Consider the following 25,938-nt stretch of genomic DNA (forward strand, 5'->3'; position numbering starts at 1 on the left):
CTACTCCGGAGGCTGAGGCAAGAGAATCGCTTGAATCCGGGAGGCGGAGGTTGCAGTGAGCCGAGATCTGCACTCCAGCCTGGGTGACAGAGCAAGACAATGGCTCAAAAAAAAAAAAAAAAAAAAAAGAAATGATGGAAATTTTTCATGAAGTTGATTACATGAAATGTAAGGGTATGCATTAAAACTCAATATTTAAGAACAAATGACAAATTTGGGAGTAGATATAGTAAATCTGACAAAGAATTAGTATATCTTACATAAGTATTTACATTATTTTAAAAGTTAAAAGGCATAATTAAAATGATTTTAGGGTGGGGCGCGGTTACTCACGCCTATAATCCCAGCACTTTGGGAGGCCAAGGAGGGCAGATCACTTGAGGTCAGGAGTTCCAGACCAGCCTGGCCAACATGGTGAAACCCCATCTCTACTAAAAATACAAAATTTAGCTGGGTGTGGTGGTGGGCACTTGTAATCCCAGGTAGCCGGGAGGCTGAGGCAGGAGAATCACTTGAACCCGGGAGGCAGAGGTTGCAGTAAGCCGAGATCACACCACTGCACTCCAACCTGGGTGACAGAGTAAGACTCTTTAAAAAAAAAAAAAAGACATTTTAAATAGTAATGGTCTTGAATCGACAGTCTCAGAAAAGGAAACCAAACCAGTCAGGACAAATGGAAAGACTTAATTTAATGAGTAATCACAGGAATGCAAACATTAACCACAAATTATCATTTGCCTGACAAAATTAGCAATGATTCTATAACTTGCAATAGCGAATTTTAGCAAGACCAGTCAAAGAAGACAGCTCACACTTTTCTCAGGGCTGCATAAATTCCTAATTGAGGCAGCTTTTTGTAAAGCAATTTGGTGATTGTAATACCTATACTACAAGAGCCCAGGTATTGTTTCAACTCCCAGAAAGTATTTATACCCTTTGACACACAATACTTTTCTGTCTTAAGGAAAGAGTTCAAAATATGGAAAAGGATGTATGCACAAAGATGTTCATTCTGGCACTATATATGTGTTACCAGGCATTACCAATCTAGAGTTGCAAATGAGGTCAACATAAAAACAATAAAAGTATTCTTCTACGGCTGGGAGCGGTGGTTCACACCTGTAATCCCAGCACTTTGGGAGGCCGAGGCGGGTGGATCACCTGAGGTCAGAAGTTCGAGACCAGCCTGGCCAACATGGTGAAACCCTGTCTGTACTAAAAATACAAAAATTAGCCAGGCATGGTGGCTCACGCCTGTAATCCCAGCTACTTGGGAGGCTGAGGCTGGAGAATTGTTTGAACCTGGGAGGTGGAGGTTGCAGTGAGCCAATATGGTGCCACTGCACTCCAGCCTAGATGACTGAGTGAGACTCCATTTCAAAATAAAGAAAAAAAAAAAGCATTCTTCTAACTGTCCCCATCTGCTCCACGAGGCCCCCAGTTGCCAGTAAAGCTTTGTGTTCTATCACTAGGTTGTCTTGGGTACCCAGCGTCTGCTCCTCTATACTCTGGTTTGTTTTCTGTGGCTGCATTTACCAAGAAACGTAGCAATGCCACCCATACCCCATTAGGATCACTGTTGCTACTACTGCTACAAGTACTGATGCTACTGCAAACATGGCCAGCACTCAATGGTGAGAGTACTGATGTGAGCATCATCTGTCTTGGTTGCACTGGAGTGACAGCGTAGATTACACAGTGACTTATAAATGTGGTGGTTTATTAAGGTGAATGTTGCTCAGAAACATCAGTGACAGAGATAGAATTTTCAGTCAAGGGAGATAAAACTTGTCTAGTTTAAATTTATACATGCTCTGCCTCCTATAAACAACTAAAGTGCTTTGTGAATGTTCGCTAAGTAAAATTAGTGATGTTCTATACTGTAACAACAGAAGTTGTAACCTCAAGACTATATACTGTACCATTAATATGGGAAACTATACTTGTTAAACTGTGATTTTTCTCACCAAAAATTATCAATTGTTTCATAGGAAATTGAATTTGGTCACTAATAATGTGATCATCTTGGCGGGGTGTAGTGGTTCATACTTGTAATCTCAGCATTTTGGGAGGCCGATATGAGTGGATCACTTGAGCCCAGAAATTCAAGACCAGCCTGAGCAACCTGACGAAAATCCATCTCTACAAAAAATACAAAAAAATTAGCTGGGTCTGGTGGCACATACCTGTAACCTCAGCTACTCAGAGGCTGAGGTGGGAGGATCACTTGAGCCCAGGAGGCTGAGGTTGCAGTGAGCCAAAATCACGCCACTGCACACCAGCCAGGGCAACAGAGCAAGACTCTATCTCAAAAGAACAAAAATCAAAAAAACAACTGTGTGTGTGTGTATGTGTGTGTGTGTGCAATAATCTCTGACCATGGCTTCTCAGGTTTTGTATAATTTAGTTCACCATTATATAAACTGTAAAGTCTCTTGCCAGACAGGAAAAGGTCTCTAAATATGAACCTAGACTTTCCTATTTGAAGGCTATGCAAATAAAATAAAATTGTGTTGATGGCTTAATCTTTTTTTCTTTTTTCTTTTTTTATTTTTGAGACAGAGTCTCCCTCTGTCGCCAGACTGGAGTGTAGTGGCACGATCTTAGCTCACTGCAACCTCCACCTCTGGGGTTCAAGTGATTCTGCTGCCTCAGCCTCCCAAGTAGCTGCGATTACAGGTGCGTGCCACCATGCCCAGCTAATTTTTGTGTTTTTAGTAGAGACCAGGTTTCACCGTGTTGGACACGATAGTCTCGATCTCTTGACCTCGTGATCCGCCTACCTCAGCCTCTCAAAGTGCTGGGATTACAGGTATGAGCCACTGTGTCCAGCTGACTTAATCATTTTGAACACAATGCTGAAGTCTTGATATTCTACAGAATACAAAGAGAAAGATTAAGTTAGTCTTCCTGAAACATGTGAATAGAACATTCCAGAATATACTCTGTTGAATGTACAAGATTAACTAAGTTTTCAAGGTATTTTGTACTGAATAAGAAGACATATTGATAACAATTCTATATCTAACTTTCCCATTTGCTTTTCTCTTGGCACAAAGGTATTGTTTCTATTTTTTTCTCTCCTTTTGTTTTCTAAATGGAAAAACCATCTGATTCAATCCAAACCTACAAATGCCTCTTTCTGTCTGAAACTCTCCAAAAAAAAAAAAAAAAGTTGAAAAACATCATTCAAGGAGCACAAGAGAATTGTAACTCACATTGTGCAATTTTACCATTGTCCACATATTCAGGATCAAGGATACAGATTGATGGAGAAAAGGTAGTGTCTCCCTGGATTAATTCATTGTTGGATGGGGAAGGTGGGAAGCTCAGCTCATGCTTCCACAGCAGATTCTACCCTGACAAAATCTTACTCCAAAATTGGCATTATTTAAGCGCACAAATGTTATAGCTTCTGGCGCTCATTTCATACAGGCCCACCCCAAACACTGCATGATCTGATTCTCATTCTTGACTTTCTATTCGGGAACATCACTTGGCATATTTAACCTGTAGTTCAGGTTCTTCCACCCCCAAGATAGCTCTGCAAAAATCCTAGTTTTAGTATCCGGCTATTTGCAGCCCAGGCTGCATTGCTCTGTTCAATTTGTCCTAGGTCCTCAGCTTCTTTCTTTTTCTGGGACTCGTTTTTTTTTTTTTTTTTTTTTTCTTTTAGAATTCTAGGTTGGAGGATGCAGGAGTATAAACTATCTTCCACTATTCTCTTGCTCCAGTGTTTTCTGAAAGCAATTTCCCTTGGGGAACTGCCTGGTGAATTCAAAATAATTACTGTTAGCTTTCTACCAGAAATACTCATCTTCAAACCTTCTCTTGGCCCACAGCTCTGGTTCTGTGACTATGTCTGTCTCTACCACGTTCCTCTACTGTAAGAGGAAATTCCTGGACCCAAACCTCTGTCAGCTTGCATTACTTTCATTCCTTGGCACCATTCTACTAGCAGGTTAGATGTCACAGTGGATGTCATAGCTAGGTTGCGCCAGGTTTACAGCCCACCCTCAGTGCCCACCTCCCTGTGTGTCTATGTGCATCAGCTGTCCCCCTGAGACGACAGCGACCCACCAGAAAGTGTTAATCTGCAGCCATGCTTCAGGGACAAATAGTCAAAGAACCAATGACTTCCTCATTTGCAATTGGCTATATTATTTTTCTTTTGCCCTTCCTTGAATATATTTCTTAAATACAGACCAGTTAGATGAGCTGCCAAGCTTTAACATATTTTTTCCTAACTTCTGAACATACACCATACAACGTTAGCAATTCTAGTGGAAAATTTCCAGGATGAAATTCCTCTTAATGACTTCACTATTGCTAGGGGTTGTACTGGTGTACAGAAGAGTTAACATAGCAAGCCTGATCGTGACGTTGGCCTTGGGCTGGTGTCCGGGAACTTGGATTTGAAGAGTGTCCCCACCAGTCCCTAACTGACAAGGGTGACTCATTCTGCCTAGAAACTGTATAAACAGTGTGGTTTATGCTGAACACCTACGTTCCTTCAGGGGGTCTGGAATTTTGGTACATGCTAGGCAGAGGGTGCCTTATGTGACTAGACCCTAGTAAAACTTTGGGTGTTGAGACTCTAATGGGTTTCCCTCTAATGAGCAGGAACATTGAATGCTTATTGCTGGGGAAATATATTTTCCTTGCCGAAGGAAGAGTGCACTGTGTGATTCCTCATGGAGGGAGTGGGCAGTAGGATGCCTGCCCATGGATTTCCCCAGGCTCTACCTGAGTCTTTCTCCTTCCTCATTACATTGCCGTAATAAACTTTAGCCATGGATACAACTATATTTTGGATCCTGTGAACCCTTCCAGTGGCTCTCCAAACATAAGGGTATCCTTGGGTACCTCCACATGAGTAATTAGATTGATGAATCCCAATGTTTCCGATAGGGTCGAAGTCACTGGTGCCATCTCCCATTCATGTAACAAAGCTACTCAGTATGTCACAGAGAGTTTAATGAAGCCACTTGTTTAAGTTCTTACTTTTTTCTTTGTTGGTGTCTCCCTGAGCTGGAACTTGGGCCTGAGCCCAAGAGTCTGGGCTGAAGTTAAGATACAAGTAACCAACACTGAGCTGAGCGCTTGCTTTTCCCCTTGACCTTGAACCACTTACTGTCTGTGCATCTTAACTCTCTTCCATACAAAGCATTCCTTTCCTACAAAATTTCTCTGCCTCTCATATAAATATTTAAAAATTACTGGTGGGTGTGGTGGCTCACTCCTGTAATCCCAGCACTTTGGGAGACTGAGGCTGGTCGATCACAAGGTCAGGAGATCGAGACCATCCTGGCTAACACGGTGAAACCCCGTCTCTACTAAAAATACAAAACATTAGCCAGGCATGGTGGTGGGCGCCTGTAGTCCCAGCTACTCGAGAGGCTGAGGCAGGAGAATAGTGTGAACCCAGGAGGCGGAGCTTGCAGTAAGCCAAGATTGCACCACTGCACTCCAACCTGGGTGACAGAGCGACACTCCATTTCAAAAAAAAAAAAAAAAAATTATTACTGTTAGGCTGGGTGCACTGGCTCACACCTGTAATCCCAGCCCTTTGGGAGGCAGAGGCAGGTGGATCACTTTGAGCTCAGGAGTTCAAGGCCAGCCTGTGCAACATGGCAAGATGACGTCTCTACTAAAAATACAAAAATTAGCTGGGCGTGGTGATGCACATCTGCAGTCCCAGCTACTCAGGAGGCTGAGGCTGCAGAATTATTTGAACCTGGGAGGCAGAGGTTGCAGTGAGCTGAGATCATGCCACTGTACACCAGCCTGGGTGACAGAGTGAGACCCTGTCTCAAAAAAAAAAAAAATATATATATATATATATAATTATTATTTTAGAGACAGCGTCTCACTCTGTCACCTGGGCTGAGGTGCAGTGGTATGATCATAGCTTTCTGCAGCTTCCAACTCCCGGGTTCAAGCAATCCTGCTTCAGCCTCCCGAGTACCTGTGACTACAGGCATGCACCACCATGCCCTACTCTTTTTTTTTTTTTTAAGTTTAGTAGAGATGGGTTCTCGTTATATTGCCCAGGCTTGTTTTTAGGTTATTTTGAATGAAAAAATTAAGACACCACTGAGAGTTGATAAAAAGTTCCTCCTAAGTGCCACTCATCCATCTGATTATAAATCCAGGTAAGTCATCCAAATCAGCAGGCCCTACTCACCCTTACCCTTCCCACAAAATTCACAAACCAAGGTATAAGACCTCAGTTAAGGAATGACGCCCGTTTCACAGTTCAGCATGACTAACAGCTGATATCTAAACAATGCCCCCAACCTGGCAAGTAAAATGCAAACATAACCCAAAGCCATCTGTGGGTGGCTCCTCTCCCCTTCAGAGGTCTGATTAAATTGGAACAAATCCACATTCTATGTTCCATGATAGTTCAAAGTCCTCCCACAATGTCTGTGGGCTCACTGGGCTTGCCTCCTCCTGCGTCCTGCTAGCTTTTTTAAAATGTGAGCTCTATTTTGTTCCAAGATCATTAGGATATTTATCTCCTTCACCAATTTCCACAAGAAAATTAATTCATTCCAATATTCAGAGGTTTTTTTTTATTTCTTAGCCATTGATTAAGGAATCCATGATGTAACCCAGAGCCATTCTCTCTACTCTTAATTTTTCCTTCTAAAATGGGGATTTCCAAATTCTTTTTTTTCTTTTGCTCTCTCTCTTAAGCAAAGCAGTTCATTTCCTTCCAGGAAGTTTTAGTATCTGCTGGTAATGATGCCCAGTTTGCATTTTAAAAGCTCCTTCTAGCTGCTAGATGGTGAAAAGACTGAAAAGAGGCAAGGGGTAGGCAAAGGGACCAGATTCAGGTTATTTTAGGAGATGATGGTGGCTTGAACCAGATAGTGGCAAAGCTGATAAAGACAAGTGCATGAACAGGAATATTTTGAAGGAGATGCTGCAGTACTTGCCTATAGATTGGATTGTAGGTGGGTGTTAAGAGAGAAGAATCCCAGATAACTTGCAGGTCTCTGGATTTGGTGCTGGAGGTCCCAATTACTAATGGGGAAGGCTAGGGAGAAGTAGGTTTGAGTGGTGTATAGCTAAGGGTCAGTTGCTTGTAACAAAATGTCTGCTATACATAGTAGCTTAAACAAGGGCTGCCGGGCGAGGTGGCTCACGCCTGTAATCCCAGTACTTTGGGAGGCCAAGGCGGGCGGATCATGAGGTCAGGAGACCAAGACCATCCTGGCTAACACGGTGAAACCCTGTCTCTACTAAAAATACAAAAAATTAGCCGGGTGTGGTGGCATATGTCTGTAGACTCAGCTACTCAGGAGGCTGAGGTAGGAGAATCACTTGAACCTGGGAGGCGGAGGTTGCAGTGAGCCGAAATTGCACCACTGCACTCCAGCCTGGGTGACAGAGCAAGTCTCCATCTCAAAAACAAAACAAAACAAAAAAAACGAGTACTGGTGTCATTTTTTTGCTGTAACATTCCAGAACTAATGTTGGGATCCCATGATGTTGCTTCTCAGGGTCCTTCTAACCTTCTGCTTTTTCACCCTCAGCTTGTGGACCTCATGATCATGAGGTGGCTGCTCTACCTCCATGCATGTTCCATGCAGATAAAAAAGAGAAGGTTGATTCTGCCCGCTTTTAAAAAGCTTTCCTGGAGGCCCTATCCAGTAACTTCTGCTCATACCTCTGGGCAGAATTGCCATGCGATCACTTCTAACAATAAAGGAGCTTGGCTAACAATTTTTTAGCTAGACGTGTTCCTATTCTAAACAACGTTGGGATACTTGCTAGCAAAGAACCAAGAGAGAATGCAGCTAGAAGCATCTGTTCCAGGTAGAAATCAGTTCGGTTTAGAACATGTACAGTTTAAGATGCCATGGGGAAAATGTCCAGGTGACTTTTTTTTCTTTTTTTTAATTCTTGAGACAGAGTCTCCCTCTGCTCTGTCACCCAGACTGGAGTGCAGTGGCATGATCTCAGCTCACTGCAGCCTCGACCACCCGGGCTCAAGCGATCCTCTCACCTCAGCTTCCCGAGTAGCTGGGACTACAGGCACACCCCACCACACCCGGCTAATTTTTGTATTTTTTGTAGAGACGAGGTTTTGCCATGTTGCCCAGGCTGAACAGGAGACTCTTTAGCCTATTAATAGATGGAGGTTGGAAGACATCCTGGACAGGAGATATAAATTTGGGAGTGTTTGGTTTGCTGATGGCCTTTGCCTTTTTGCTTGCAGTGTAAAGTATTCTAGTTAATTCAGAAGAGGTTAGTTATGCAGGAGAAAAGAAGTAATTCAAGTAACCTAGGAAGGTTAGGAGAAATGCAACCAAAGTACATTAACCTTTGGTAGGAGGAGAGAACCTTCCTCCATTGTCACAGAAAGAAAAGTGAAGATGGGCCCGGTGTGGTGGCACATGTCTGTAGTCCCAGCTAATCGGGAGGGTGAGGCAGGAGAATGGCTTGAACCTGGGAGGCGGAGGTTGCATGGAGCCAAGATTGTGCCAGTGTACTCCAGCCTGGGCAACCCAGTGAGACCCTGTCTCAAGAAAAAGAAAGAGAGAAAGAAAGCAAAAGAAGTGAAGATGGATGCATATGCAGAAAAATTTGTAGTCTTGCCATAAAAAGACAAAGTCTCTGGTCTAATCTATTTTAATCTATCTGTGAAGCATCAGGTAGGAATAGTTGACGGGTGAGGCTTGTGAACTGTGTGAAAGGATAAAATTGTCATCAAATTTTGCGAGTAAGCAAATTTCCTGGAGAGTCTCTGGGGTTGCTGGGCAGTGTCATGTGTGCCTTTGTGTTGTTTGTGTTCATTAGAGAAGAACCAGTCAGTCTAGTTAAGTGATTTTCGCCAACAATGTTCAGGGGCTCATGGGAAGGCGTGGAAAAATCAGTGATTGCTTTCATTCGGGGTTAGGGTTATGCCAGGCGTGACTGATGGAAGAAGAAAAAAGCAAGGAAACTGAAAGCATTTGCCAGGGAGTGATTGTAACAAAGCAAAGCATCTTGGAATTGGAATCTTTTCTTTTCTTTTTTTTTTTTTTTTTTGAAATAGGGTCTCTCTGTCACCCATGCTGGAGTGCAGCGGCGTGATTATAGCTCACTGCAGCGTCGACTTCCTCAGGCCCAGGTGATTCTCCCACCCCAGCCTCCCAATTAGCTGGGACCACAGGCATGTACCACCACATCTGGCTAATTAAAAAAAAAAAAAAATTTCAGAGCTGGGCGCAGTGGCTCATGCCTGTAATCCCAGCATTTTGGGAGGCTGAGGCAGGCAGATCACTAGGTCAGGAGATCGAGACCATCCTGGCTAAAACGGTGAAACCCCGTCTCTACTAAAAATACAAAAAATTAGCCAGGCGTGGTGGTGGGCGCCTGTAGTCCCAGCTACTCAGGAGGCTGAGGTAGGAGAATGGCATGAACCCGGGAGGCGGTTTGCAGTGAGCAGAGATTGCGCCACTGCACTCCAGCCTGGGCGACAGAGCAGGACTCCGTCCCAAAAGAAAAAAAAAATTCGTAAAGCTGGGATTTCACCACATTGCCTATTCTGGTCTCAAACTCCTGGCCTTAGGCCATCCACCACCTCAACCTCCCAAAGTACTTGGATTACAGGTATGAGCCACTGTGCCCAGCTGGAATCGTATCTGAACTAAATTGAACTGAAATTTATGCCCACTCTGATAATAGTAATAAAAAGCCAGAAAACCAGAACCAAGGAAAAAAGAGAACAGAAATAAAAGACCAATAAACTGTTTAAGTTGAGCTTTATGCTGTGTCACCTCAGCCAACTCATGATTCCTGGTTCCTTTCTTGGCAGGAATCTTTTCACAAGGCCCGGCAAGTGTGGTGAACGAATTAGCAAACACCAGCATTGCATTTTAGCACCAGCCAGAACAAGCATGCCCACAAGCGTCCAGGCAGAACTCTCAGCCTCAGCTTTGGGGACCCAACTAGGGTTCATTTCTTCTTCCCAGCCTTCCAGAAAGATCAAAGACTACAGACCACTCACTTTCTGACTCACCTTTTCCTGTCAAAAGCTTCTAGCTGGGCAGGTAGTACTCTGGCAGGGAAATGGTTGTTTGTTGTTAAACCCCAGCCCCATACAAAGAGGATCTGGGGGGCAAACATGGGGCTGGTGGGGTACATGTGGAATGAGATTGTCTGATGTCTGTGTGGAGGTAAGGAGATGGCAAGCTGGGAGTGTGTGGTGCAGACAAGTCAGTATCGGGGAGATGATAACCTGGAATGAGATCATGAGATAGCAAGCACAGCCCTCCACACACATTGTGTGGTCTCAGAATGCCAGGCAGGAGTTGGGGCTGGGAGACACTTCTGAGATGAAGGAGTGTCTGTGTGTGTACTTATGTGTAATCGAAATGGCCTTGTATTCCCTAATGCCTCACTCTGCACACTTCTGAGATGAAGGAGTGTCTGGGACAGGGCAGGAGAATGGTGTGAACCCAGGAGGCGGAGCTTGCAGTGAGCCGAGATCACGCCACTGCACTCCAGCCTGGGTGACGGAGCGAGACTCCATCTCAAAAAAAAAAAAAAAAAAAAAAAAATTAGTCGGGCATGGTAGTGGGCACCCATAATCCCAACTACTCAGGAGGCTGAGGCAGAAGAATCACTTGAACCTGGTAGGCAAAGGTTGCACGGAGCTGAGATGGTGAGATGGCATCACTGCACTCCAGCCTGGGTGACACAGTGAGACTGTGTTTCAAAAAAAAAGGGGGGCCCTAAAAAAACCTCTCACTACTTCCACCATGCAAGGTCACAGAAGACTCCTATGAGGAAGTGGGCCCTCCCCAGACACCAAATTTCCCAGCACCTTGATCTTGGACTTCCCAGTCTCCACAACTATAAGAAGCAAATGTTTGTTGTTTATAAGCCACCCAGTTGATAGTATTTTGTTATCAGTTTACTTAGCTTACACAAACTAAGACACCTACACAGAAAGCATTAATACAGTGCTTCCCAAACAGTAATGTGCTAAATCACCCCTGGGTCTTGTTTAAAATACAGATTCTAAATCAATAGGTCAGAAGTGTGACCTGAGGTTCTGCACTTCTAACAAGCTCTCAGCTGATCCTGATGCTACTGGTCCAGAGAACACCTTTGAGGAGCAAGGCTGTAATCATGTAAGAGTCATTCATTCCGGCCAGGCACCGTGGCTCACTCCTGTAATCCCAACACTTTGGGAGGCTGAGGTGGACGGATTACGAGGTCAAGAGATCAAGACCATCCTGGCCAATGTGGTGAAACCCCATCTCTACTAAAAGTACAAAAAAAATAGCTGGACATGGTGGTGTGCACCTGTAATCCCAGCTACGTGGGAGGCTAAGACAGGAGATCACTTGAACCCAGGAGGCAGAGGTTGCAGTGAGCCGAGATCGTGCCACTGCACTCCAGCCTGGCAACACAGTGAGACTCTGTCTCAAAAAAGAAAAAAAAAAAAAGCGATTCATTCCCACAACCATTCCTCTATATCCTGGAGCTGCACTGAATTGCCATGAGTTCAGCTTCTCCTGAATAACATTCTCTAGTTTTCTATTCTGAGGCTCTGTGTATGGGCCTCGTTGAACATAGAGTAGATACACTGGGTTCCAAAGATTCTTGGACTAATAACTTCCATCACTTTGAAATAACTGAAGAAACTGTCCTCCAACTTCAGTCTTGAACATATGTAGATCACGGTGGTAGAACCAGGCAGTGTCCACCACTTGGATTTTTTTCTCTAAAGCAAGTGCCAGTTCATATACTCTTTTTTTTTTGAAACAGTCTCATTCTTTTGCCCAGGCTGGAGTGCAGTGGTGCGATCTCGGCTCACCACAACCTCCACCTCCAGGGTTCAAGTGATTCTCTTGCCTCAGCTTCCTGAGTAGCTGGATCTACAGGCATGTGCCACCACACCTGGCTAATTTTTGAATTTTTAGTAGAAATGGGGTTTCACTATGTTGGCCAGGCTGGTCTCGAACTCCTGATCTCGTGATCCGCCCTCCTCCCAAAGTGCTGGGATTTCAGGCGTGAACCACCGCGCCTGGCCTCACATACTTCTTCTAATAGGTTTGTTCCTCCAGGGGTTTTCCTGGATGTCCTTGGTAGCTTATATATCTCTTAGGAGCAACTCACCCATCAGGATGTCGGTGGTACTGCATGAACTGAGGAAGTAAGAGAGATAAAACTATAGTTGCTATGAAATGGGGTGTTCTAGAAGAAGATGCTGGAGTTGTGCACAGCATGCTGGGTGGTGAGGACAGGAACCAATAGAGATACTGGAGGAGGTATAGAAATGCAAGTTCTCTTCAGACCCTTGTGGCTACTGATTAGGTGGGGTGATAGCCAGGTAGATGTAGATTCCAAGAGTCATTAAAGTATCCTCCAAACCAGGAGATAAGCTGGGGACCATGGTGGCACTGGGGAGAGACTGGATGGTGCATGACTGATGGTTGCAAAGAGGCCTCCATTCTCTTCAGTGAGGGCTTTTTCATCTTTTGGGGACCTGAGTCCTCAGGAAAATCCTTTTCCAGAAGTATTTGCCTTTTCAGAACCTTTTATAGAAAACATTAATATGGAAAACACCACTGCAAGAAATGCCTTTGAAGAAAATATTTTCATGGAAAACACGACTATGCCAGAAGGCACCATCTCTGAAAACACAACCTACCATCATCCTCCTGAGGCAGATTCCGCTGGGAGTGCATTCAACTGTGACTATAATAGTGTGTGGGGGCCAGGCATGGTAGCTCACGCCTGTAATCCCAGCACTTTGGGAGGCTGAGGCAGGAGGATCACAAGGTCAGGAGTTTGAGACCAGCCTGGCCAACATGGTGAAACCCTGTCTCTACTAAAAATACAAAAATTAGCCAGGCGTGATGGCACGTGCCTGTAATCCCAGCTACTTAGGAGGCTGACGCAGGAGAATCGCTTGAACTGGGGAGGCGGAGGTTGCAGTGAGCGGAGAGTGCGCCATTGCATTCTAGACTGGGTGACAGATCGAGACTCCAAGTGAAAAAAAAATGTATATATATATAGTGTGTGTAGGGTGCACAGCAACATATTCTCGCCTATGTACAAGGCATTTAAGGTTGGGGCATGGGAAAATGAGGCCCTGTGTGTATGTTATTTGTGCATGTGAATGAAACTCCTTGACCCTGAAAACAGGACAGGGAGTGGAGTGTGTGGTGTGATAAGGAACACTGAGAACAGCCTCCTGAGAATGCAGTTTGAGTGCTCTTACAAGGCCACAGGTGTCTCACGACCCGACCTCAAAAAAGACATCTAGTGGATGTTTGTGGTTTAACAAGCCCTTTCAATGAATACTTGGCAGACGGATGCTGGGGCGGACTCTCTTAGAAGAGCTGCCCCCCGCCCCGCTCAGCTGGAATTGCCTGAGAACTCATTATTGGCTTTCACTGCAAGCTATAAGCTCTGCCTAGTGATGATTCTGATTATAATTTTCCATCTCATTGAGGTAAGGACAATAATTAATTCAGCTTTTCAGAATACAATCCTGTTTTTGTGTGGGTTCAGAGCCCACAAACTGAAAATCAAAGCCACTTTCCCACCTGCTATTACCTGACATTCTTCTTCAGTCGTTTAAAACTGAGGTATGCTTTGTTCTTTTACCGCAATGTATATTCCAGGAATTTTTTGTATTATTGTAATTATTTTTATGTACAGAAAACTCCACAGTGTACATTTAACCCAGTTTAGTGGCAAGTTCTTTAGCCTTTGCCTTTTCAAGCTTGGCGATGCAAGCCACAGACTTGGGACCCAGGACATTGCCTCCCCAGTGACGGCAGATCTCATCATGTCTGTCGTTGTAATTGGTCCTGATAGCTTCCACCAGATTAGCCAAAGCGCCTTTGTCTTCCTAGTTCACCTATGTGAAGGCAACAGTGGTGCAGGTCTTCCCACAGACTAGACGGCCCAGTCTTGCTTTCCCCTTGATAATGCAGTAAGGGACCCCCATTTTACGACACAGGGCAGACAAGAAGACAACCAGCTCAATGGAATCCACATCGTGTGCCTTCACCACCAGCTGAGCTTTCTTGTTCTCCACCAAGGTGGTGACAGTGTTAACTCCTGCTCCAAGGACAGGTAGTGTCTTAGGGGGGACATCCCCTTTGCCAGCAGCTTTCTTTTTGGCTGGGGACAACAGCCTCTGCTTCTTTTCCTGCTTTGTCTCTGCTCTGTACTCATGGGCCACGCTAAGCAGCCGAGTAGCTGTCTGGTGGTCCAGGGCCTGGGTGAACTGGTAAATTGCAGGAGACACTTCCAGCCGCTTGTAGAGGATGGCTCTCTGCCGCTGCAACCTGATATAGCAGGGCCATTTCACAAAGCGGGTGAGGTCTCTTTTGGGCTGGATGTCCTGTCCTAAGCCAAAATTTTTAGGCCTTTTCTCAAACAGGGGATTCACCACTTTCTTGGCCTCCTACTTCTTCACGACAGCAGGTGCTGGAGCCACCTTCATCCCATTGGCCTTCTTTCCTTTTGGCGTCTTGGACAGCGGGAGGAGAGAGACTACTCAGGGATTTTTAAAGGATCCTCGCTTCCAGGAGATCTCAAGTCGCCCTTACTCTGCCACTAATTTATTTCCTTGTTGCTGAAATGATGAGAGATGTATAATCTCCACCCCCATGGAGTTGTCATCACCTGTCTTGTGCATGTGTCTCCCCAGAGGCATTTTCAGATTTCTGGCACATTGGAGATGCTCATGACGAAGTGCGACTCAGGTACATTGGAGGATTCATTGCTGTCAGTGTCACGCGCTTGAAAAACATGGCACAGAAGCTGCATGACAAGGAATCTTCTAATGAGGACGAGATCTTCAACAGGGACGCGGGGTAAATGACAGGCCCTCACAGTTTCCATCACAGCTGATTTCCAGAGGATGGAAGAAGTCAGGAAACTGGGGAAACTGCTGGTGATGTCCTTGCAGCCCCACGGTCCCCAGGTTGGTGACTGGTGGGGGAGTATGGAGTCCAGCTGACCACCAGAGCCTGCACACCTGCTGCTGCGGGGGAGGAAAGGATGACTTCTACCTCCTTTCCACGTTCCAAATTCCACATGACTACATTTTATTGGCAGCACCCCGCTGGCAACGGAGCCTTGATATGTGCTTCCTGGGCTTCTGGCACCTGGCCGCCCTTGGACCTTGCTCCTGTCCAAGCCCCCGCTGTCTGGCCCCGGCCTTGGGTTGGGCTGTGCTGTCTAATCGCTAACAGCTGTCTAATGGCTGCCTGGCCCCCTCCCCTGTACAGGAAGTCCTATGGTTGCTTTGTAACTACTTTTGGCTGCCAAATTGTGCTTCTTTAAATATGACTGCATGTTTTTTACTTTATAATTGTCAAGAACAGTGAAGGGACTGAGATTTTTGCCTTCCCTTGAAAGCCAACAAGTTAGCCTGCCTCAGTTTCATGGATGCTGACAGAAGACACAAGACTTCTGGATCAGAGGCAAAGGACTTTATCACTTATGGCACAGGAAACAGCATGATGTCCATGTTCATGTTGGTTTCCCCTGAGCCCTCAACCTGTGGGATTGCCTCCAGGTAGGTAGTGTTGAAATTGATTTGGAGAACATCCCGCTGGTGTTCACTGCAGAATTAATTGCTCCTTTGGTGGTGGGAAGAAATCCCCACACACTTGGTCACAGAAGCCTTCTTCTGTGTTAATGATTGCTGTTGTAGTGGTGTGAGAGCAGAGGAAAAACATGGTTTGAGAGTTTTTCTGGAATACCCCATCACAAGATTATAGCTCTCCTTAGAACTGTTCTATAGATAACATCTTGAACATTGTGAAATATCAAGTTTTCCATTTGAGATATTCTTTCAGGTCCTGCACACGAGTGAAACTACAGACGCCAGCTGCTCTGAAGGACCCCACAAGAAGCCGACTCACCAAAGAATGTGGTGTCCACATCCTGATGATTTCATCCCCTTTATCCCAACCAATCATTGACCCCAATTTTCCAGCCCCTCCCCTCCACAATCCCCTTAAAAGCCCCAGCCCAGAACTCCTTGGCAAGACAGATTTGACTGTCTCCTTCCGTTGTTTGCTTGGTCACGCTAAGACCATTAAACTCTTTCTCTGCTGCAAACCCTGCTGTCTTTGTGTATTGATCTGTTACTGGACAGCAAGCATAAGAACGTGTTGGTCCAGTAACACATTTCTGGGGGGACTAGTAGTATACCGGGTGCTAACCCTAGTTTTTCCTTTTGTTTGCATTTCAGAATGAAAAAATCTCCTTTATATGATGGGGAGATGTGATGTACATACTTACAATGGTGACAGGGCAAGATGTCATTTTACTTCCATATGTCCTTTTTTTTTTGGTGGAGGTGGAGGGGTCCTTTTCAAATTTTCATTAATTTACACCATTTGTCTAGAACTTTTTAAATGCATTTTCTCTTTCAAAATCAATGTACTTTCATCTCTTTTTTGTTTATAATAAATACATAAACAAATCAGACTGAGCAGTCTCCCAGCAGGAAACAGATGTTGTACCCACCCAAAGGGCAGTGTGCAAGGAACAGGGAAACCAGTGGAGCCTGAGAAGCTCCCACTTGGGCCTGAAGGAGTCGGGGAGGGGAGGCATGCCCAGGGGTTGCCTGAAAGAGCTGTGCCTTTTGCTAGAGGGACATAGTCAACCTGCAGTAACTTACCGAGAGAATCAACAAGCATCAGACCTCCACCGAAACCAAGCAGAAGCTTGAGGGTAGGGGTCCAGTTTATGCTGAGCAGGCTGGAGAGTGGCCCTGGAGCGCAAGTGGAGAAAATTGAATACAGTCAGTTGCTCTTTCTCTCCTTGAAAGTTTTCTTATCACAGAGGACTTTGGTCCCTATATTATTAGATCTAAGTTCTAACTTTCTCTTCAAAGAATCAATATGTCAGTAGATTCAATTCTTTGCCTTCTACTTTTAAACTTAACTTCCTCGTAAAGAAATCTTTTTCGATTACCTGCTCCACCCTGACTCGTTCCAATTACCTCCTCATTCTCCACCCTGACTTATTCTGATTTCTGGCTCTGCCACAACCATTTTTCCCTGTCAAACCACTCACCCCGTCATTCTCTTTAAATTAGCCAACAGAATTAGTTTAGCCTGTGCGGTCTAACCCTAGCCAATAGGGGGACGACACAGCAGCAGGGGCCACGTGCGTCAGGGATAAGAACCCCTTTCCCTCCCTTGTCCAGGCGTGCGCTCACCATTGTTCCATCTGTAAGGGCTCAGTCTTCTATAGAAGTAGCTTGCCTTGCTGAGAATTAAAAAGAAAATTTTATATTAGAGTGCTACTTCTTTTGTGGCACCAAAATTTTATTTATAACAATATCAATAATAATATACCCTAATTTGTCCAGCACTTTGAAGACGGAAATTGTTTTCATAAACATTATGTCGCAAGTACAGTACATTGTTTTCATATACATTATGTCACAAGTCAAGCTCATGGACACATATGTACTACCCTGTGATAAAATGAAGCAACAAACTCTGAGAAAAAAAACATGTCCTACCCAAAGGAACATAGCTGTCAACAGACAAACCAGCACTTAAATCCAGTTTTTCCTGCTCTGCCCACCACATATACAAATACTGTTTGGTCTTTCTCCAAGGTATTTCATGAGAAAAGTAAACATTGGCTGGGCATGGTGGCTCACGCCTATAATCCCAGAACTTTAGGAGGCCGAGGCGAGCAGATCACCTGAGGTCAGGAGTTCCAGACCAACCTGGCCAACATGGCAGAACCCCGTCTCTACTAAAAATACAAAAATTAGCTGGGCATAGTGGCTTATGCCTGTAATCCCAGCTACTCGGGAGGCTGAGGCATGAGAATTTCTTGAACCTGGGAAGCGGGAGTTGAGGTGAGCCAGGTTTGTGTCACTGCACTCCAGCCTGGGTTACAGAGTTGAGAATGTCTCAAAAAAAAAGAAAGAAAAAAGAAAAGTAAACATCATTTGCATATACTCACAACTTAAAATAAGCAAATTAATAAGGCTGTGGGTGGTCGGGGAGCAGTTAAAAAATATTTGGCCAGGGGCAGTGGCTCATGCCTGTCATCCCAGCACTTTGGGAAGTCGAGGCGGGTGGATCATCCGAGGTGAGGAGTTCGAGACCAGCCTGACCAACATGGCAAAACCCCATCTCTACGAAAAATACAAAAATTAGCTGGGCTTGGTGGCACATGCCTATAATCCCAGCTACTTGGGAGGCTGAGGCAGGAGAATCGTTTGAACCCAGGAGACGGAGGTTGCAGTGAGCTGAGATCACACCATTGCACTCCAGCCTGGGTGACAAGAGCAAAACTCCATCTCAAAAAAAAAAAAAAAAAAAAAAGCAAAAAACTTCGATTAATCTTATTCCTGATTCATTCCCTAGATCCTTTTTTTTTTTTTTTTTTGAGACGGTCTCACTTTGTCAGCCATGCTGGAAGGTGGTAGCACAATCACAGCACACTGCAGCCACAATCTCCCAAGTTTCAGGTGAGCCTCCCACCTCAAACTCTCAAGTAGCTGGAACTACTGGCATGCCCCACCACACCTAAGTAATTTTTTAAATTTTTGATAGAGATGAGGTCTCGCTATGTTGTCCACTCTGGTCTTGAACTCCTGAGTTCAAGCAATCCTCTCACCTTGGCCCCACAAAGTGCTGGGATGACAGGAGTGATCCACTGCACCCAGTCACCATTCCCTAATTCTTTCATAGAAAATTGCCAAGTCAGAGGCTGCTTCAGAGAGATTCTGCCTGAAGTGGATTAGAACCACAGGGAGGCTCTCAATTTAAATTTACCTTCCTCTCATTCCACAAATGCCTGGACACAGAAACACTGCACCTAGTTATATTTTTAAAATTTATATTAATCAACAAGTACAAATTACATATATTTATGGAGTACAACATGATGTTTTGATATCTGTGTACATTGTGGAATGGCTACATCAAGCTTCTTAACATTCTATTACCTCTGATGAGGTTAAAATATGCTAGTCTGGTGCACAGACTAGTTAAGCTAAATGCATTTGAAAGACAGCAGGTGCAAGAAGATAGCTCTGATCTTCATGCTATTTTTCTTTTTTTTTTTTGAGATGGAGTCTCACTCTGTTGCCCAGGCTGGAGTGCAGTGGCGCCATCTTGGCTCACTGCAACCTCTGCCTCCAGGGTTCAAGTAATTATCCTGCCTCAGCCTCCTGAGTGACTGAGATTACAGGCACCTGCCACCACACCCAGCTAATTTTTGTATTTTTAGTACAGACAGGATTTCACCATGTTGTCCAGGCTGGTCTCGATCTCCTGACCTCAGGTGGTCCACCTACCTCTGCCTCCCAAAAGTGCTCGGACTACAGGTGTGAGCCACCGTGCCCAGCCTTCTTCACGCTATTTCTTAAAAGCAGAAGGTAAAACTCCCATATGAAAGAGGTAACGTCCTTATCCTTAAGAATAAGAAGTTGAGACGGAGAGAATTCCCTATGGATCTTGCTAAAATAACTTTTCTCTTTTAAGCCTCCCCACATAACTTAGTTGTTTCTTCATAACTGAGTATACTTTGTGTAAGGTTCTTGTATCGGTTCGAACCCCAGGAGCGCACCAACAGACAACACGAGGCAGTGTGGAGCAACATGCTGTTTTAAGGAGCGCCTGGGTGCAGGCGGGCTGAGGCTTAAAATGGCGACAGCCCCAAGTGAGGATGGGACAAAGGTTTTAGTCTCCTGTAAAAAGGAAGTGTCCTAGTCTGATGTAACTGCTACATTGTACCTGGATGGCCTCTTTCTTGATCTTCAGGGATAGGTGCCTTCCGGCCAGGGTAGGTGTCTTCCAGCCGGCTCTCTTCCTGCTTCTGCTCTCTTGCTGACTCATGCTGCTGACACAAGTGCCCTTGTGCTTGGGACTGGGCCTGAGAAGGGAGGAGTTATTCATCTCCTTAAGCTTTCAGGCCCCGGGGAGAATCTTACACTTTGTCCAAGTCAGTATTTAAGTTACTGACTCTAACTGATTATTTGGGTCTTCATTTCCTTATTAGAAGGTCCCATGCCACATAAAACTTGTATTAACTAAATTTGTATGCATTTCTCCTGCTAATTTATCTTATGTCAGTTTAATTATTGGACCCAACCGGGACCCCAAGAGAATGGAAGGGGAATTCTGCCTCCCCTTCACCTCACATACCTATTTTTTGTAGTGAGAACCCTTAAAATCTAGTCTCTTAGCAATTTTAATGACAATATGTTGTTTTTAACGGTGGTCACTGTGATGTATGATAGATTTTTAGAACTAATTCCTCCTGTCTAACTGAAATTTTGTGTCCTGTGCCCAATACGTCCCCAACTCCTCCATCCCCAGTCTCTGATAATCACCCTTTTACTCTCTGTTTCAGCACATTCAACTTTTGTTATATTAGTTTTAATGTTATGATAAGAAAAGCAAATTGCTACCATATGATGTACGTGTTCTGTATCATTGGTAACTTCAACCTGAATAGGAAGAGCAATCTAAAACTGTTGTGGCCAGGTGCGGTGGCTCACGCCTGTAATGCCAGCACTTTGGGAGGCCGAGGTGGGTAGATCGCCTGAGGTCGGGAGTTTGAGACCAGCCTGGCCAACATGGTGAAACTCTCACTCTACTAAAAACAGAACAATTATCTGAGCATGGTGGTGTGCACCTGCAATCCCAGCTACTCAGGAGGCTGAGGCAGGAGAATCGCTTGAACCCAGGAGGCAGAGGTTGCAATGAGCCAAGATCGTGCCATTGCACTCCAGCCTGGGCAGCAAAAGCAAAAGTCCATCTCAAAAAAATAAATAAATAAAATAAAATAAAAAATAAACAAAGAAAAAACTGTTTCACCTTCACCCATAATTCTTTTGGTTTAAAACAAGCTAGAGAAACTTTAAGACAGATTTTGTTCTATGATAATGTGAAGCTGGGGCAGATTTGAAATGTCTCGGAATCCTGCCTGCCTCCCCACCCTTCAAATTTTGAGGTAATTTCTTTTCTTTTTTTTTTTTTTTCTTATTCTGACTCCTTAACCTCCCTCCCTCCTTCCTTTCCTCTCTTTTTCCTTCCATCTTTCCTCTCTTCCTTCCTCCTTATACCTACTCTCGGGACACAAGTTTTCCTGTGAACTAGGTTGATACATCAAAAGCTGTCATTGAAAAGTGGTTCATAGGAATCAATATAATAATGAATAATTGATAATAATTTATCATTTGTACTTTCTAGCTTTGAATAAAAATTTGAAGCTTGCTGTTTGTCCTGCTTCTTTCACACTTTTCTCTTGAATTCTTTTTTTTTTTTTTTTTTTAGATGGAGTTTCGCTGGAGGGCAGTGGTGTGATCTTGGCTCACTGCAACCTGCACCTCCTGGGTTCAAGAGATTCTCCTGCCTCAGCCTCCTGAGTAGCTGGGATTACAGGCATGCGTTGCCACGCTCGGCTAATTTTTTTGTATTTCTTTTCAGTAGAAACGGGATTTCCCTATGTTGGTCAGGCTGATCTCAAATGCCTGACCTCAGGTGATCCACCCGTCTGGGCCTCCCAAAGTCCTGGGATTACAGGCGTGAGCCACCATGCCCAGCCTCTCTTGAATTCTTTTATCCATTTGTCTATATTTTTCTTTTGGGAATGTTCTAATCCTTGGCATTGAGGACTGCCTGAAGGATATTTTGGTATATTTTAAACACTCTAATAAAACCTTTATTGTCTGATACAGCTGTCACTCAATCTTGCCTCTGACAGTCATTGCAATGATGATGTATGTGTACCAAATATCTTTATCTTTGGTATCTTTTTTTTTTTTTGAGATGGAGTCTCGCTCTTTCGGCCAGGCTGGAGTGCAGTGGCGCTATCTCGGCTCACTGCAAACTCCGCCTCCTGGTTTCACACCATTCTCCTGCCTCAGCATCCAGATCTTTGGTATCTTTAAAGATGTGTTGGACACATCATTATCCAATCAACCATTTTGGACAAGACTTTGCTGTTGTGAATTGTGCTGTAATAAACATATGAGTGCAGGATCCACCTGCTGTTTTTTTTTTTTTTTCCTTTCAGACAGTCTCACTGTGTCACCCAGGCTGGAGTGCAGTGGCACTATCTCAGATCACTGCAACCTATGCCTCCCAGGTTCAAGTGATTCTCTTGCCTCAGCCTCTTGAGTAGCTGGGATTACAGGCACCTGCCGCCATGCCCAGCTAATTTTTGTCTTTTTATCAAAGATGGGGTTTCACCATGTTGGGCAGGCTATTCTATAACTCCTCACCTGAAGTGATCCATCCAACTAAGCCTCCCAAATACTGGGATTACAGGCATTAGCCCCCGCGCCTGGCCCCACCTGCTGTTTTTTTTATCCATTTCTTTTGCCACCTTAAAAGTCTGGTCAAAGATGGGCTCTCAAGCTGACTTCGATTATGTTAGTTGAAAGATCTCTTAAAAGCCATCTAGGGCTTTTAAGGGAGAATTTTTTAAAATTTGTATAGGGAGAATTTTTTTAATTTAAAATTCAGACAAATACTACCCATTCGGAAAAGGATTTGTAGCATATCGATTAAATATGACCAAATGGTAATTTTTTAAAAGACAGAAACTTATAGGCAGCAAAGGAAATATAACCAGGCAACTACTGGGTTGATTACATGAATCTAAGTCTCTTGGCTTTAATGTACAGGAGGAAATCATGGCAGACAATTTACAAAATACACACAAACACACACAGACACACACACACACACACACAGACACAGCCAGACACACACAGACACACACACACACAGACATGCACTTTTTTGATTTTTTCATTTTCTTACCTACCAACCTCCTCCCATAAGGGAAAAACAAAAAAAAGACCAATGGATAACTTATTTGCAAAGACAAATTTTGCTGGAGCCAAATCAAAAATGTGTTACTTGGGAATTGCCCACAGTATCTATAGAGAGAGGCTGAGGTGCCCAAGCTCCAGCCTGAAGCACAGAGGTGCCAGGACCCAGAAGATGCGAGCTTCTTTACCTCGGGCCACTGTCCCGGCTGTGAGCAACAGGAAGCTGTAGGCCACCTGGGCCACCCTCCTCTTGACACCTTCAGCAGTGAATGATAAAACAACTTTATATAGATAAGCCTGAGGTCCATACCAGCGACTTGCTTATTCTCTAGAATGTAGGAAGACAAATGGAGATTCTGATGAAGAAGTTGTTCAAGATGAAATCAGAGTATCCACTGGAAAAAAAAAAAAAAAAGCACAGCTAACACTTTTAGGAACAGAAATGGACTGTGTTGAAAACAAATTATCCAGTAAGCTTGTGTTCAATAACCCAATCATCAAAGGAATGTGTGGCTGTGGAGAAAGCTTTAATATTTGACAGCTCAGGATTCCTCTGGCTCTAAGCTCCAGGAGAGTGTGTGAAAGTCTTCGTTCTTACTGAAGAAATCATGTGACTGTCACGTGCTTATGGTTTATCATCTGTGGCTGCCTTTTAAGGGAAATAAAGTGATGCATTTTGGAAAGGAAGCTAGTGTGTTAGATTCAGAAGAAGTGATATTTGTATTCTCTGCAGAAGACTGAAAATGAGAAGCCATTGCTCTCTGGATTATTTTTCTGTTCTGTAAAGAAAAAAATCCTGCTCTGCAGTTAACTCTCTTGCATCCCTTCTTTTATTTTTATTTTTTTGAGACAGGGTCTCACTCTGTTGCCCAGGCTGGAGTGCAGTGGCACAATCTCAGCACAATCACTGCAACCTCTGCTTCCTTGGCTCAAGTGATTCTCCAGCCTCAGCCTCCTGAGTAGCTGGGACTACAGGCGTGTGCCACCACTAATCGTTTTTTTTTTTTTTTTTTTTTTTTTGGAGAGATGGAGTTTTGCTATGTTGCCCAGGCTGGTCTCCATCTCCTGAACTCAAAGGGATCTCCCTGCCTTAGCCTCCCAAAAGGTTGGGATTACATGTGTGAGCCACTGCGTCAGGCTTCATCCTGTTAATCCGTTCAGAAAATGCATCAACAGATGTGCACTCATTAGGTCTCTATAGAATGGCTTGAATGTGCATCTCCCTGGCATTTTTCCCAACCACATTGGTGACTCTTAAAATTCAGAGGCAGAGAGTGTGGACTGCTGGTAGTAACACAGTGGTACATTGCTTTTCCATTCAAACTTGGCATAGACTTTTTACTTTTTTATTAAAAATTTCATTGTCAGATGCTTCATTTACATACCCTTTAGCAGTAGTCAGCAAAGATTTCCTTGAACTGTAGGGCAGAATAGTTCTGAGTGACAGTATGAAACAGTGAGAAATATTTTATTTACCTTGTTTGGTTGGTTGGTTGGTTTTATTTTATTTTATTTATTTTTGAAACAGAGTCTCACTCTGTCTCCCAGGCTGGAGTGCAATGGCGAGATCTCAGCTCACTGCAACCTCTGCCTCCCAGGTTCAAGCGATTCTCCTTCTTCCGTCTCCCCAGGAGCTGGGACTACAGGCACCCGCCATCGAGCCCAGTGAATTTTTGTCTTTTTAGCAGAGATGGGGTTTCACCACATTGGCCAGGCTGGTGTTGAACTCCTGACCTGAAGTGATCCACCCGCCTCAGCCTCCCAAAGTGCTGGGATTACAGGCATGAGCCACTGCACCCGGCCCCACCTGATTTTTTATCCATTCCTTTTGCCATCCTAAATGTCTGGTCGAAGAAAGGATCTCAAGACGACTTAAATTATTTTAGTTGAAAGGTCTTTTAAAAGTCATCTAGCCCACCCCCCTCAATTCTGTATGTGAGGAAGCAAAACCCTGGGGAGGCCAAAGGGCTTTTGTCTACCCTTAGTCCACAGGGTGAGACATAGCTGGGACCAACCCACATCTCTTCTTCCTTATAGGTGACAGAAACATGTGCTCCGCACTCTGAGGCAATCTGTGAAAGTAAACGGTGGTCTTTTTTGTTTTTTTGGGGTTTTTGGTTTTTTGGTTTTTTTTTTTTTTTTGAGACAGAGTTTTGCTCTGTCACCCAGGCTAGAGTGCAGTGGTGTGATCTCGGCTCACTGCTTCCTACGCCTTCCAGGTTCAAGTGATTCTCCTGCCTCAGCCTCTCGAGTAGCTGGGATTACAGGTGCACACCACCATGCTCACCTAATTTTTGTATTTTTAGTAGAGATGGGGTTTCATCATGTTGGCTAGGCTAGTCTCAAACTCCTGACCTCAGGTGATCCGCCCTCCTTGGTCTCCCAAAGTGTTGAAATTACAGGCGTAAGCCACCGCGCCCAGCCAGAAATATTCTTTTGATTTTTTTCAACTATTAAAAATGTAAAAACCACATCAACTAAACAAAATTGAAAGGCAACCCATGGAAAGGGGGAAAATATATACAAATCATATATCTAATAACAGGTTACTATCCAGGGTATATGAAGAACTCTACAATCAACAACAACAACAAAAATAACCCCGTTTAAAAACTGAAAAAAAGAATAGACATTTCTCCAAAGAAAATACACAAATGGCAAACAAGCATAAAAAGATGCTTAACATCACTATCATCATAGAAATGAAAATCAAAACTGCAATGAGATATCCCCTCACACCTATTAGGATGGCCACTCTCAGAAAATCATGAATGTTGGCAAAGATGTGGAAAAATTGGAATCCCTGGGCACTGTTGGTGGGAATGTGAAATGGTGCAGCTGCTATGGAAAAACAGAATGGATATTCCTTAAAAGAGTAAAAATAGAACTACCATATAAGCCAGCAATCCCACTTCTGGATATATAGCCAAAAGAATTGTAAGCAGGATCTCAAAGAGATACTCATACACCCATGTTCATTACCATATTATACACAATAGCCAAGTGGTAGAAGCAACCTAAATGTCCATGAACAAATAAATGGATAAACAGAATATGGTACATGCATGCAAGGAAATATTATTCAGCTTTTAAAATGGAAATCTTGCCAAATGCTACCATATGAGTGAAACTTGAGGACA

At 44.1% G+C, this 25,938-nt stretch overlaps 1 long non-coding RNA gene and 2 pseudogenes across 2 annotated transcripts; 1 reads left to right on the forward strand and 2 right to left on the reverse strand.

Moving 5' to 3' along the window:
- Window positions 1-311: 311 nt before the first annotated feature.
- LOC106993652 (uncharacterized) lies at window positions 312-19,879 on the reverse strand. Of its 2 annotated transcripts, none has more exons than XR_001439935.3 (4): window positions 19,749-19,879; window positions 17,204-17,253; window positions 16,661-16,753; window positions 312-2,874 (listed from the first exon to the last, which is right to left on the reverse strand). It is a non-coding gene; the product is annotated as an uncharacterized LOC106993652 (long non-coding RNA). The 2 variants fall into 2 exon arrangements; XR_013405653.1 differs by lacking the exon at window positions 312-2,874 and adding an exon at window positions 5,909-8,530.
- On the reverse strand, window positions 12,484-14,712 carry LOC144334876 (large ribosomal subunit protein eL8-like; annotated as a pseudogene).
- A 3,091-nt stretch (window positions 19,880-22,970) lies between the features above and the next one.
- Window positions 22,971-23,336, forward strand: LOC100423664 (iron-sulfur cluster assembly 1 homolog, mitochondrial pseudogene; annotated as a pseudogene).
- Window positions 23,337-25,938: the final 2,602 nt, after the last annotated feature.

This window comes from Macaca mulatta, chromosome 15 (genome assembly GCF_049350105.2).
Source record: "Macaca mulatta isolate MMU2019108-1 chromosome 15, T2T-MMU8v2.0, whole genome shotgun sequence".
In the NCBI taxonomy this organism is placed as follows: Eukaryota; Metazoa; Chordata; class Mammalia; order Primates; family Cercopithecidae; genus Macaca; species Macaca mulatta.